General features: G+C 40.9%; 1 long non-coding RNA gene across 1 annotated transcript; it reads right to left on the bottom strand.

Annotated features, from left to right (window-relative positions):
• Window positions 1–123: 123 nt before the first annotated feature.
• On the bottom strand, window positions 124–7983 carry Gm34041. Its single transcript, XR_374820.2, has 4 exons — window positions 7681–7983; window positions 6859–7060; window positions 5898–5980; window positions 124–161 (listed from the first exon to the last, which is right to left on the bottom strand). It is a non-coding gene; the product is annotated as a predicted gene, 34041 (long non-coding RNA).
• Between the last annotated feature and the right edge of the window lie 2958 nt (window positions 7984–10941).

The raw sequence follows: 10941 nt of genomic DNA on the forward strand, positions 1-10941 counted from the left end.
TGATGCTGCTGCTGCTGCTGCTGCTGCTGCTGATGATGATGATGATGATGATGATGCTGCTGCTGCTGCTGATGCTGCTGCTGCTGCTGCTGATGATGATGATGATGATGATGATGATGATGATGATGATGATGCTGCTGCTGCTGCCGCCAGTCCCCTCTCTGAAATATAACAGCACTGTACTTAGACAGGCAGCTCCAAAGAACCCCCCCCCTCTCTCTCTCTCTCTCTCTCTCTGTGTGTGTGTGTGTGTGTGTGTGTGTGTGTGTGTGTGTGTGTGTGCTGTCTCAGTCTCCCTAGTGCTGGAACTGAGGCATCTATGTACTGGGCCGAATTTTAAGTTCCTGCCCCTCAAAACTATCCTAAATCGAAAGAAACAAAGATCCTTTCTTCTATCCTTGTGAGTTTCCCTAAGAAGCCCTAACTTCCTGGAAAATTACAGTAACAACAGAAGAAAAGCTTTCCTCCCACCTCTGCTGTGTCTGCAAGTTTGGCTTGTTCCTGCTTCTGATTTTTGGGGGTTTGCCACCCCCCCTTTTAAAGAAGATCAAATTTGGGTTTCTCATTCGCCCCCTTTTTTAATTGACACAAATTCATTTTACATAGTGCTGTGTTACCTAAAAATAATTTGTTCAAGTAAACCATGTATGTGTGTGTGTGTGTGTGTGTGTGTGTGTGTGTGTGTGTGTGTGTGTGTATGTATGCACACAGTCTGTCTCTTTCTGTATACACACACACACACATATTTGGCTTTGTGTACCTATGTACACACAATCTAGGATTCACAGATGAGCGAAAGTGTTCAACAATGAGTCTGGCTTATTTCACTTAATAAGGTAACCGCCAGGTACATCTATTTTGCAACAATAGCATAGTTTTGTCTCCCTGTGTGGCTGAGTGGAAATCCATTGTGTATATATACTGCACTTCCTTAGCCATTCATTTCTATGCCGCCCCAATACCTTGGCTAGTGCAGACTTGCTACAATGAACGTGAGTGTGAACGTTATCTCTGTGGGATGTTGATTACATTCGGAATGGCAGTTTGTAAAGGTTTTCCTTTCCCTTCATCCTTGCCAACACTTGATACTGTTTTGTTTCTTTGTTTGATTTTTGAGACAGGATCTTTCTACATAGTCCTGGCTGGCCTCCAACTCACAGAAATCTCCCTGCCTCTGCCTCCCGAGTGCTGCTGGGATTAAAGGTATGTGTCACCATGCCCAGCAACTTGGTTTTGTTAATGATAGCTATTTAGAATGGGCCAGGATGGAGCCTCAATGGGGGGATTTTATTGTCACTTGACTTCAGTATTTGTTGTTTAGATTTGCTCTCCTTTCTTGAGATAGGGTCTCATGTAGCCTAGGCAAGCCTTGAACTTAGTATGTAGCCAAGGATGATCATGAACTTGTATTCCTCCTGCCCCCACCTACTGAGTGTTAGGATTCTGGGTGTTTGCTGCCACAAGCAATTCCTGCAGGCCTGGGTATCGAACCTAGGCCTCCATGCATGTTCCTCAAGCACTATATCAGCTGCACTACACCTCAGCCCTCAGTGTAATTTAATTTGCCCTTTCCTCATGGCTAAACATTTTTTCATGTTTGCTGGCAATTTGTATTTCATCTTTTGTTGGTGGTGGTTTGTTGGTTTTGTGTTGTTTTTGTTTTGCTATGTTTGACTGGGTCTCTCTTTGTAGTCCTGGCTATCCCAAGGTCACTATGTAGACCACAATAAACTTGAACTCACAAAGATCCGCCGACCTCTGCTTCCCGAGTAATTATACTTGATTAAGTACTTGAGAACTGTGTTCATTTCATTTGTACATTTATTGACTGGGGTGTGTGGTTTCTGGTATTTAGTGTCTTCAATCCTTTATACATTCTAGACAACACTCTTCTATCAAATGTCTAACTAATTAAACATTTCTCCCATCCTGTGGGCTACCTCTCTACACGAGCAACTGTTCCCTTTGCGGTACTTCTCTTTCCATTTCATGACCTGTCTGTGGGTCCTTGATTCTATTTCCTGAGCTAGTGGTATCCTTTTCAGAAAGTCCTTCCCAGGGTCTAATCCTGAATTGTCTTCCTTGAGCTTTCCTGCAATGTTCTCAGAGTTTTAAGTCTTGCATTCAGATCTTTGACCACTTTCACTTTAGTTTGGTATTTGACAAGACATGGGAGTTCCGTCTCACTCGTTGACACGTGACTATCCAGTTTCTCAGCATCATTTGTTGAAGAGCCCATCTTTTCACAAATATGGGTGGGGGGATTGTATCTTTTTCAAAACTCATGGCTATAGTTGGATGAGTTTAATAATGGGTCTTATAGTTCATATCTAGTTTTGTACCACAACCATACCGGTAGGTTTTGTTTCTGCGTTCTACAGTGTCATCTGGAGTCAAATACAATGCTACCTGCAGCATTGTCCAGCAGCATCCAGCTCAAGATTCCCTTGGTCATCAGGACCTTCCATACTTTCATATGATTCTCATTTCGAGTTCTGTGAAAAGTTCCATCAGAATTTGGATGGGGGTTACATTGGATCAGTTTGGGTAAGCTGGTCATTTCTATTCTAGTCTGACGATCCTTGAGTTTACTCTTAATATGTTTTTAATTATTGTGAATGGACTGCTTCCGTGATTTCAGTCTCAGGGTGTTTATCTTCGTATCTTGGAAGGCTATGGTACGTTGATTTTTGTATCCTGGTGCTTTTGCTAAAGGTGTTTATGAGTTCTAAGAGTTTTATAGTGGAGTCTTTAGAGCCTTTACATACGGGACCAAATTATCTTATCTACAAATATGAGTGACTTGATATCTTCCTTTGCTGTTTTTATCCCCTTTCTTGGCACTATTCACCTCTATTCTAGGAAACAAGGGAGTCTCATTCCAGCCCATGGTTCATATACTTCCACCATCTGGAACACTGTATTGCTCTGACTCAGAGATTCTCCCCTGTAATCAAAGGCAATCAACATACGAGAACTCAGAGACTAGTCCTGAAGTTTGCCCTTTGTCCCAGAGTGCACCATGCAGAGAGGAACCTGGGCCTCCAGGGCTCTCTAAATGCTGACTCTTCACAGCTCTTTTACAAATAGCTTCTTGGGTTAAATGATGAGAAGACTTTCCCAGAAGTCTTATGGTAAGCAGACCCAAGATACCTGCCTGTCTGGCTGTATCAGTTCAGTGATGCATTCAGCGTTGGTTGTGATTTTAGTGTCTCTGAATCATTTTTATTCTTTCTTTGGATTCCTGAAGGCATCCTGCATGCCAGCATGACCAGCTGTTCCTCCTCTTCCCACCTTTACCCATGATCTCACTACCTATCTACCTACCTACCTACCTATCTATCTATCTACTTACCTACCTATGTATATCTATATCTACATCTACATCTATATCTATCATCTACCTGTCTCTATCTATCCCTATCATCTATTTCAAAATTATAACATTTTCATATCTATACATCATTGTACTGTGCTTGTATTAACCTCCCCACTGCCCTGTCCCATCCTTCCTCCCTACCTCGCTGCTCTTCCTTACAAATAGCCTCCACTCTGCTTTCATATGATATGAGACAGACAGACTGGGCTGGAAGCTTCCCTCCTACTGGCTAACTTTCCTAGTGTTGGGAATTGCTGTGCAGGATTCTAGGAAAGAAGAGGTAAGAGCTGGGTCTTACCCAGCTGTGAATCCAGTGAACTACAATACCTGCCAGGGAAGATGTGCCCACTGGTGAAATAGTGCTTCAAGTGTTACAGAGGTAATCAACCACTCTCTGATTGGATTTGAGACCTGCTCTACAGGGAGAAACTCATACCTGTAACTATAAACCCAATAAAAAAAAAAAAAAAAAAAAAAAAAAAAAAAAAAACATGGCCCAGAAAATCTTTGGCCGTAGAGAGAAACTTACTGTTATTGGTTAGCTAAATTGATAAAGGACCAAAATGCCTTTTATATATTTGTGTTTAAACCAATAGACAAATGCTATGCTCAGCCTTAATCACAGAAGCTCCTCTTTGCAGAAAAGGTGGTTAATGTAGAGGTCCATGACTGCTTATGGGGACAGAGAGGGTAGAGTTGAGAGTTGTGAGAATGCACTGTATACATGTATGAACTTGTCAAAGAACAAATTTAATATAATTTATTTAACATGTACAAACCATTTAAGTTAAAAGAGAGAAATGGATTAGTGTGAGTTTCTCGTGCATGCAGAAAACATCCCAGGAAAGATGGGTGGGAACTCATCACTCTGGTTGCCTTCTTGAAGGAGAAGTGGAAAGAGAAAGGTGCCTGGCATCTTTTAAACTTGCAGTCTTAGATTATAATTAGGTCACTCTCCTGCCCTGCAGAGTTGCACTCTTTGTGTTCCATCAGAGAGAGCCAAAATCTCAATCTGGACCCCAGCGGTCACATTGTCTTTTCTAGCCATTGTAATTCTTCTCTTCCTTATGAGGAAATCCGTGATCACAATTCAGGACCTTTCTGCTTGTTCCAGGATAATTCCCCCATCTCCGACTCCTTAGTTTATTCACCATCTGCAACTCTTCTACCACTTTCAGGTCCCTGGGATTGCGACTAGCTATCTCTGGGAATCATTACTCAGCTTACTGTAGCTATCCTAAGAGAATCGCTAAAAATGTCTTTACTATTTATGAACTGCAGAGAATGCCTTACACAAATATAAGATATAATTAATAGAGAAAAACAATAGTAGGATATATGGGAATTCCCCATACAATATTCTCAATTTCTTTGTAAGTCTGAGCTCTTATTTTTAAAAGTCTATTAAATTATATAATATTAACACACAGCTATCATAAGACCCAAGAACTGGCCACCTGGGCATTGATCCTAGAACTATAAAATTGTGTTCCTGCAAAAACTTCTCCAGTAATGATTATAGGAACTTCTAAGTCATCTGTTGAAATTCATTACTCAAAAAATAAATCCAAGAGAAATGTTTTGGTTTGCCTTGGCCTGGGATTTGAGAACCTCATATACCCCACAAACAATTAATTTGGATGAAGTCAAGTCATCCATCCCCACCTGTGGGAATTAAATATTCCAGTATATTGAAGAAAAGGGTGGAAGAAATGAAGAGCCTGAGCAAGACAGATGCTGGGAAGAAAGGACCATTTGTCCAAGTTCCAGTGCTGAGTTTCTGTGTGCATCTCCAAACTGGTATGCTGAGAACCAAATGTCCAATACAACATTGTTGGACATGAGACCTTTAAAAAGTGGTGAGGTCACAAGGACTCTGCCTTGTAAATAAGTCATTGCATGTTATCTTGGAAGAGGCTTCATTATCACAAAGCAGATTTAACCCTTTCTGTATTCCCTCCCCAGAAAGGACAAAGCAATACCTTCCACCATGCTTTATGTTCAGGAAGAAGACACCTTAACCTTGGATTTCTCAGGCTCCACACTTGTAATAAATAGTTTTCTGTTCTTTACAATCTATACACTCTAGATTATTCTTCAGTCACAGCATAAACTAGACTAAGAAAACTATAGAAGTCCAACTCGGGAAGTCACCATAGAATTGTTTCATAGTAAGTTTTGGGATTCAAGAGCAGAAAGAATCTGACTTCCTCCAGAGTTCCTGGAAGGAAAAATTCTCCCAGTCATCTGGAGCATTGCTCATGAGGCCCAATGACAGGAGAGTCACTAACGTCACACCCTTAGGGAGTCAGGCCATCAGAGGTTTGAGACATCCCCACCATGGGCTTTCTGGGGCTGGAATGTAAACATATCACGGGCATGGGGGAGAAAGGGCCTCACACCCACAAGGAAGAGGAAGCAAACATGCAGACTAATGACCAGTGATGCGAAGTCCACAGTCTCAGCCGTGACTGGGACAATGCCCAGGAGTCTGAAAGGATATATGCTAGATCCCTACCTGCCATCCCTGAGCTGTGATCCAGAAGTGCAGGAGCCACACCAAGGGTAGGAGACAAGATGGAAAAGCTAGGGCGGACTCATCTGAAATGACCGATAAAACTGAACATTACACATGAGAGACATTTTTTGCCCTTCTTGTTCAAAGAAAATGTGTGTGTGTGTGTGTGTGTGTGTGTGTGTGTGTGTGTGTGTGTGTGATATGTAATGTGTTTGGGGGAGTAGTTCCATGTCATGGTGCACACATGTGAAGTTCAGAAGAACACTTTATGGTGTCGATGGTCTCCTTCACTTTTGTGAAGGTTCAGGGCATCAAACTAAAGTCACCAGGCTGGGTAGTAAGTCCCTTTGCTTACTGAGTCATCTGCCCAGCCTCGGAGGGGATTTCTGATACACGGTCTATTGGCTTATAAAAATGAACACTCTCTTCTGTCCACAAAACTTGGCTTTATAACAGCTTTGCTTTTATATACAATCAGCCTTCAGTCCAGTGCATTCTCCATCTGAACATCCAAGCAACCATGGAACAAAGGATTATGTCTGGAAAACATGCACAGATAGTTGTTTCTTGTCATGATTCCCTAAGCAACACCATATAACAACTATTCAGACCACACATTGTATTACATATTATACATAAATGAGATCATTTACCATATAGAGAGGACATGGATAGGTCGTATTCAAGTACTACATTATTTTATGCAAGAGATTTGAGTGTTCCATCTATGGTATTGGTACAGGCCATAAAATTAATCTACACAGATATGAAGAATTATGGCATGAAACTTTTTCTGTTTTTCTATACTGGAAGTATCAATACTTTTCACAATAATTAATTAAAATATGGCACACAAGAAGCGGCCAAGCTCAACAATGATGACATCAAGCCTCATTTTCTTCACACGGCCTTGCCAGCTCATATGCCCTCTGATGTGACAAAAGTTCTAGGTTTCCTGTACCTTTCAATGTCACAGAGGCCACACTCCCAACTGCCCTCACATTCCTCTTCCCATGAACTCCTGGGGACCATCAATGGGTGGATGCGTCAGAGATGTTCACAGTGCGCCAGCCATCATCAAGCTCCATGAGATGAGAAGAAGCCTCTCCTGGTAAAGGAAACGCAGCCTTTTCTGGGCAGCCTTCTCCCTCATCGTGGGCACCCTGGCCATAACAGATGTCATGAGTCAACTATCCCCATTCTCTGGACAGTCACTTTGTACAGCACAGAAACAATGGGGAGCTGTGGGCCAGTTGATCCGTATCAATCACCTTCCCACTTTCTCTTGATCAAATACCACCTTCAGTGTTATTTAATATCCATTCTTAAAGTGATTTGCATTTTTAAATGGAATTCACTTGCTTGATTATTAGAATTAAATATTTTAGTGATAGCAAATGGTAGTAGCGGTAGTAGCAGAAACACAGAATAGGATAGAAAACAATAGAACACAACAGAAGAATGGAATAGAATAGAATAGAATAGAATAGAATAGAATAGAATAGAATAGAATAGAATAGAATAACAGAATAGAATAGGCTCTCTGTTAGAAAGGGCGTGAGTACAGACAAAAATGTCTGAAGATCTGCCAGCACCACGCATACCCTCTCCCATCCCAATCAAAAGGATTGAATGAACATTGCCAACGCAAGTCACTGTTAGCATTTGCCCTATAGTTATGAGCACTCACTGCTGTCACCTTGTACGCAATTAAAAGCCATTCTATGTTCTACAATAACACAGAAGAACATACACTCCTTCACGTCTGATTCATTCTACCTACCAGTCACTTTGTGTCTATGGCTGTCCGGCTGACAGTTCAGGAGAACGACCAGTAGGTGGCAGGATTGAAGCGCATGTGCAGGCAAATGCAGGCTGTTCCTGATCTATTAATAGCCCCATTGTTTACAGCTCTGCAGCTGCTGTTTGTAAGTCTGCAGCATGCTTGGTGGCTCTTCCTCCTCACCTGCTATTTGTCTACATCTGTGTCTGCCTCTATGTCCCCAAGGAGAACAAGAGAACAGTATACCATGTCACGTGGGGACCAGAACTAAGGAACCCTATTTGTGTTTGTTGGGAAAAGTTCCTCTCCTGCCACTCATGATCTAAAATAAGGCAACTAAAAAAATCAAGGTCCCTATGTAGGACACAATTCAAGAATTTAACCAATCAACCACCTAAAATTTTAAAGCATCAGCACTGCGTTAGACAGACATTACAGAACACGATAATGAGCTAAAGCGTAGCTAAACAGATGGCATGAAAACTGTTGTTATCAATAAAGAGGCACAGTCTAAAGGCAGGAGAGGCCTTAAGAAAAGCAGACTTTCAGGGAAGATTTATATATGATCACATGGATCCACTTTCCAAACAGCCCCATTACAGAGCCTACACAACCATCCAACAGTAAAGAGACTTTTTATTTTCTCAGAAGTTAGGAATGAGCACTAGACATATACCAGAACTGCCAGGAGTTGCTACAAGTTAGCAGAACAATAATGGGTGGACACAGTATCCTTTTGGCCACCTAGTTTTGCCTCAGCTAAGCCATGACTGTGGAGTAAATAGCAGGCATTTCTTGCTGACAAAATAGAAAGCCAAAGTTCCAGAGGATGAAGTTGGCAGGTTTGCCTTATACGGATAGGGCGGGTGCCTCTTCTTGGTTCAAAGGTATTGTTATGCATCTAGTCTTATTGTCTTGTCAGTTTTCAACCCTGGAATCTCTCCATCTTGCATCTCATAAAGATCCAGGCCACATCGATCAGGACTTCACCTTTACAGTCTCCTCAATTTCTTACCAAAGGCCCCATCTTTGAGACAGTCACACTGGAGCACACACAGCTTAGTCCGCAACGCAGCTCAAACCAACTCTGCAGTATTTCTATTTTGTCTTGGTCTAGTTTGGGTTTGGGTTTGGTTTGGTTTGGTTTCTTTTGTTTTTGTTTTTGTTTTGTTGTTTTTTTTTTTTTCAGAGAAAATAGCTAAGAAGGAAAACAGGAAAAGAGAAGAATGAAGGGAAAGAAAAAAAGAAAAAAAAAATCCAAAGTGCCTGATGACAGACCTGAGGCCAACTCTAAGCCCCAGTGCAGTCTGAAGGACAGCATCCAACTTAAAGATGGAAAGAGAGGTGGACAGAGTCACCCAAAGTAAAAGCAATTAGAGGAAGGAAGCTGAATATGTGGACCCAAGGATGGAATCCCACGATCATCTCAGGAAGTAGATATGCAAGAAGCTTCAAATCAAAAAGTTCTGAAGAGATGAGCAATAGGAGGAACATATCTCAAAGTAACACAGCCTACATAGACCAACCTTATATAAAGTGTGCTCAGAGTGTATTCAGTTTCCACTACTATAAATCAATAACAAGACAAGGTGCTCACTTTCTCCACTCTTATTCAATACAGGGCTTGTAATCGTCACTACAGCAATAATACAAGAGAAGGAAATAAAAGGGACATACAGGGAATAAAGAAATAACCACCTTTATTTGCAATAGATATGATTCTATTAAATGAGCTATCCTAGAGATTTTAAGAAAAATCAGTTACGTTTTCTATCTGGTAAATAGCTTCAGAAAAATATTAAGATGCAAAATCAACACACAAAAATGAGTGCTATCCCTGTATTCATACAACAAGCATTCTGAGTAAGAAGTCAGGAAAGCAACCCCACCCACCGTATTCTAAAAACATTATTTGGGAATAAATATAATAAATTAAGTGAAACATCTCAACGAGAACATTAAAACATTAAAGAAATAAGCCAAGAGCACAACAGAAGATGTTAAGATTCCCCACACTCGTGGATTAGAAGAATTACTATTGTAAAGATAGCTGAGCTGCCACAGGATCAATACAATCTCCATTAAAGTCAAAATGCCACCCTACAAAGAGGAAACAGAAATCTTAAACTGGAATGAAATCCTAAGACACCCTGGCTAGCCAAAGCAATCCTAAGCAAAAAGAATAACCCTGGAGGTATTGAGGTGTAGTCAAACCTAAATTCAAGTTATACTACAGAGCTATCATAACAAAGCAACATGGTGCTGGCATGAAAGCACATAAGTCAACTGAATATGATAGAGATTCCAGATAAACCCCACACCACAGCAGTCAAAAATACACATTGCAGAAAAGACAGCTTCTTCAAACAGTTGCACTGAGAAAACTGAATGTCCATACATAAAAAACAAACTAGATCCTTACCTCTTACCTTGTAGAAAAATTAACTCCCAAATAGATGAAAGACTTTCACAGAAATGCTGAAGCTCTAAAACTGATAGAGGAAAATGGAGTAACGTCAACAGCTGGCTAGTGGAACACCATCACATTCAAATGTTTCCATACTGCAAAAGCAAACAGTGATCCGTGAAAGAGATAGCCTACAGGGTGGAAGGAAATCTCTGTTGCCTGTGTGTCTGGCAGAGGGTTGATATCTAGAATGCACAAACAATTCAAAAATACTAAACAAAAAGTAATCAAGCAACCCAATCAAGAAATGGACTAACGAATATACAATTATCAAAAAGTGAGCTACAAATGGCCAATAGACACTTTGTTTGTTTGTTTGTTTGTTTGTTTGTTTGTTTTCGAGACATGGTTTCTCTGTGCAGCCCTGGCTGTCCTGGAATTCACTCTGTAGACCAGGCTGGCCTAGAACTCAGAAATCCACCTGTCTCTGCCTCTCAAGTGCTAGGATTAAAGGCGTGTGCCACCACTGCCCGGCTAGACACATTTTTTTTTAAAGTTCAGTCTCATTGGCCATCAGAAAAGTGTAAATGAAGCCAATGCTAAGTGGTTAAAGGAACTTTCCAGCAAGCTCATATAATCCCCAGAATTCAGGTAGTGAAAGGAAGAACTGGCTACCATCTCTGTCAGGTTGTCATCTGAGCACATGCAATCCCTACATAATCACACACACATGAATACACACACAAAGCATTGCCCTTAGCAGAACTACATATAAAGCTTGATAATAATATCTATTATTTAAATAATATTTTAAAGAAATTTACTGTAAGTTTTTTTAACTGACTTCTTATTCT

This window comes from Mus musculus, chromosome 2 (assembly GCF_000001635.26).
Source record: "Mus musculus strain C57BL/6J chromosome 2, GRCm38.p6 C57BL/6J".
NCBI lineage: Eukaryota > Metazoa > Chordata > Mammalia > Rodentia > Muridae > Mus > Mus musculus.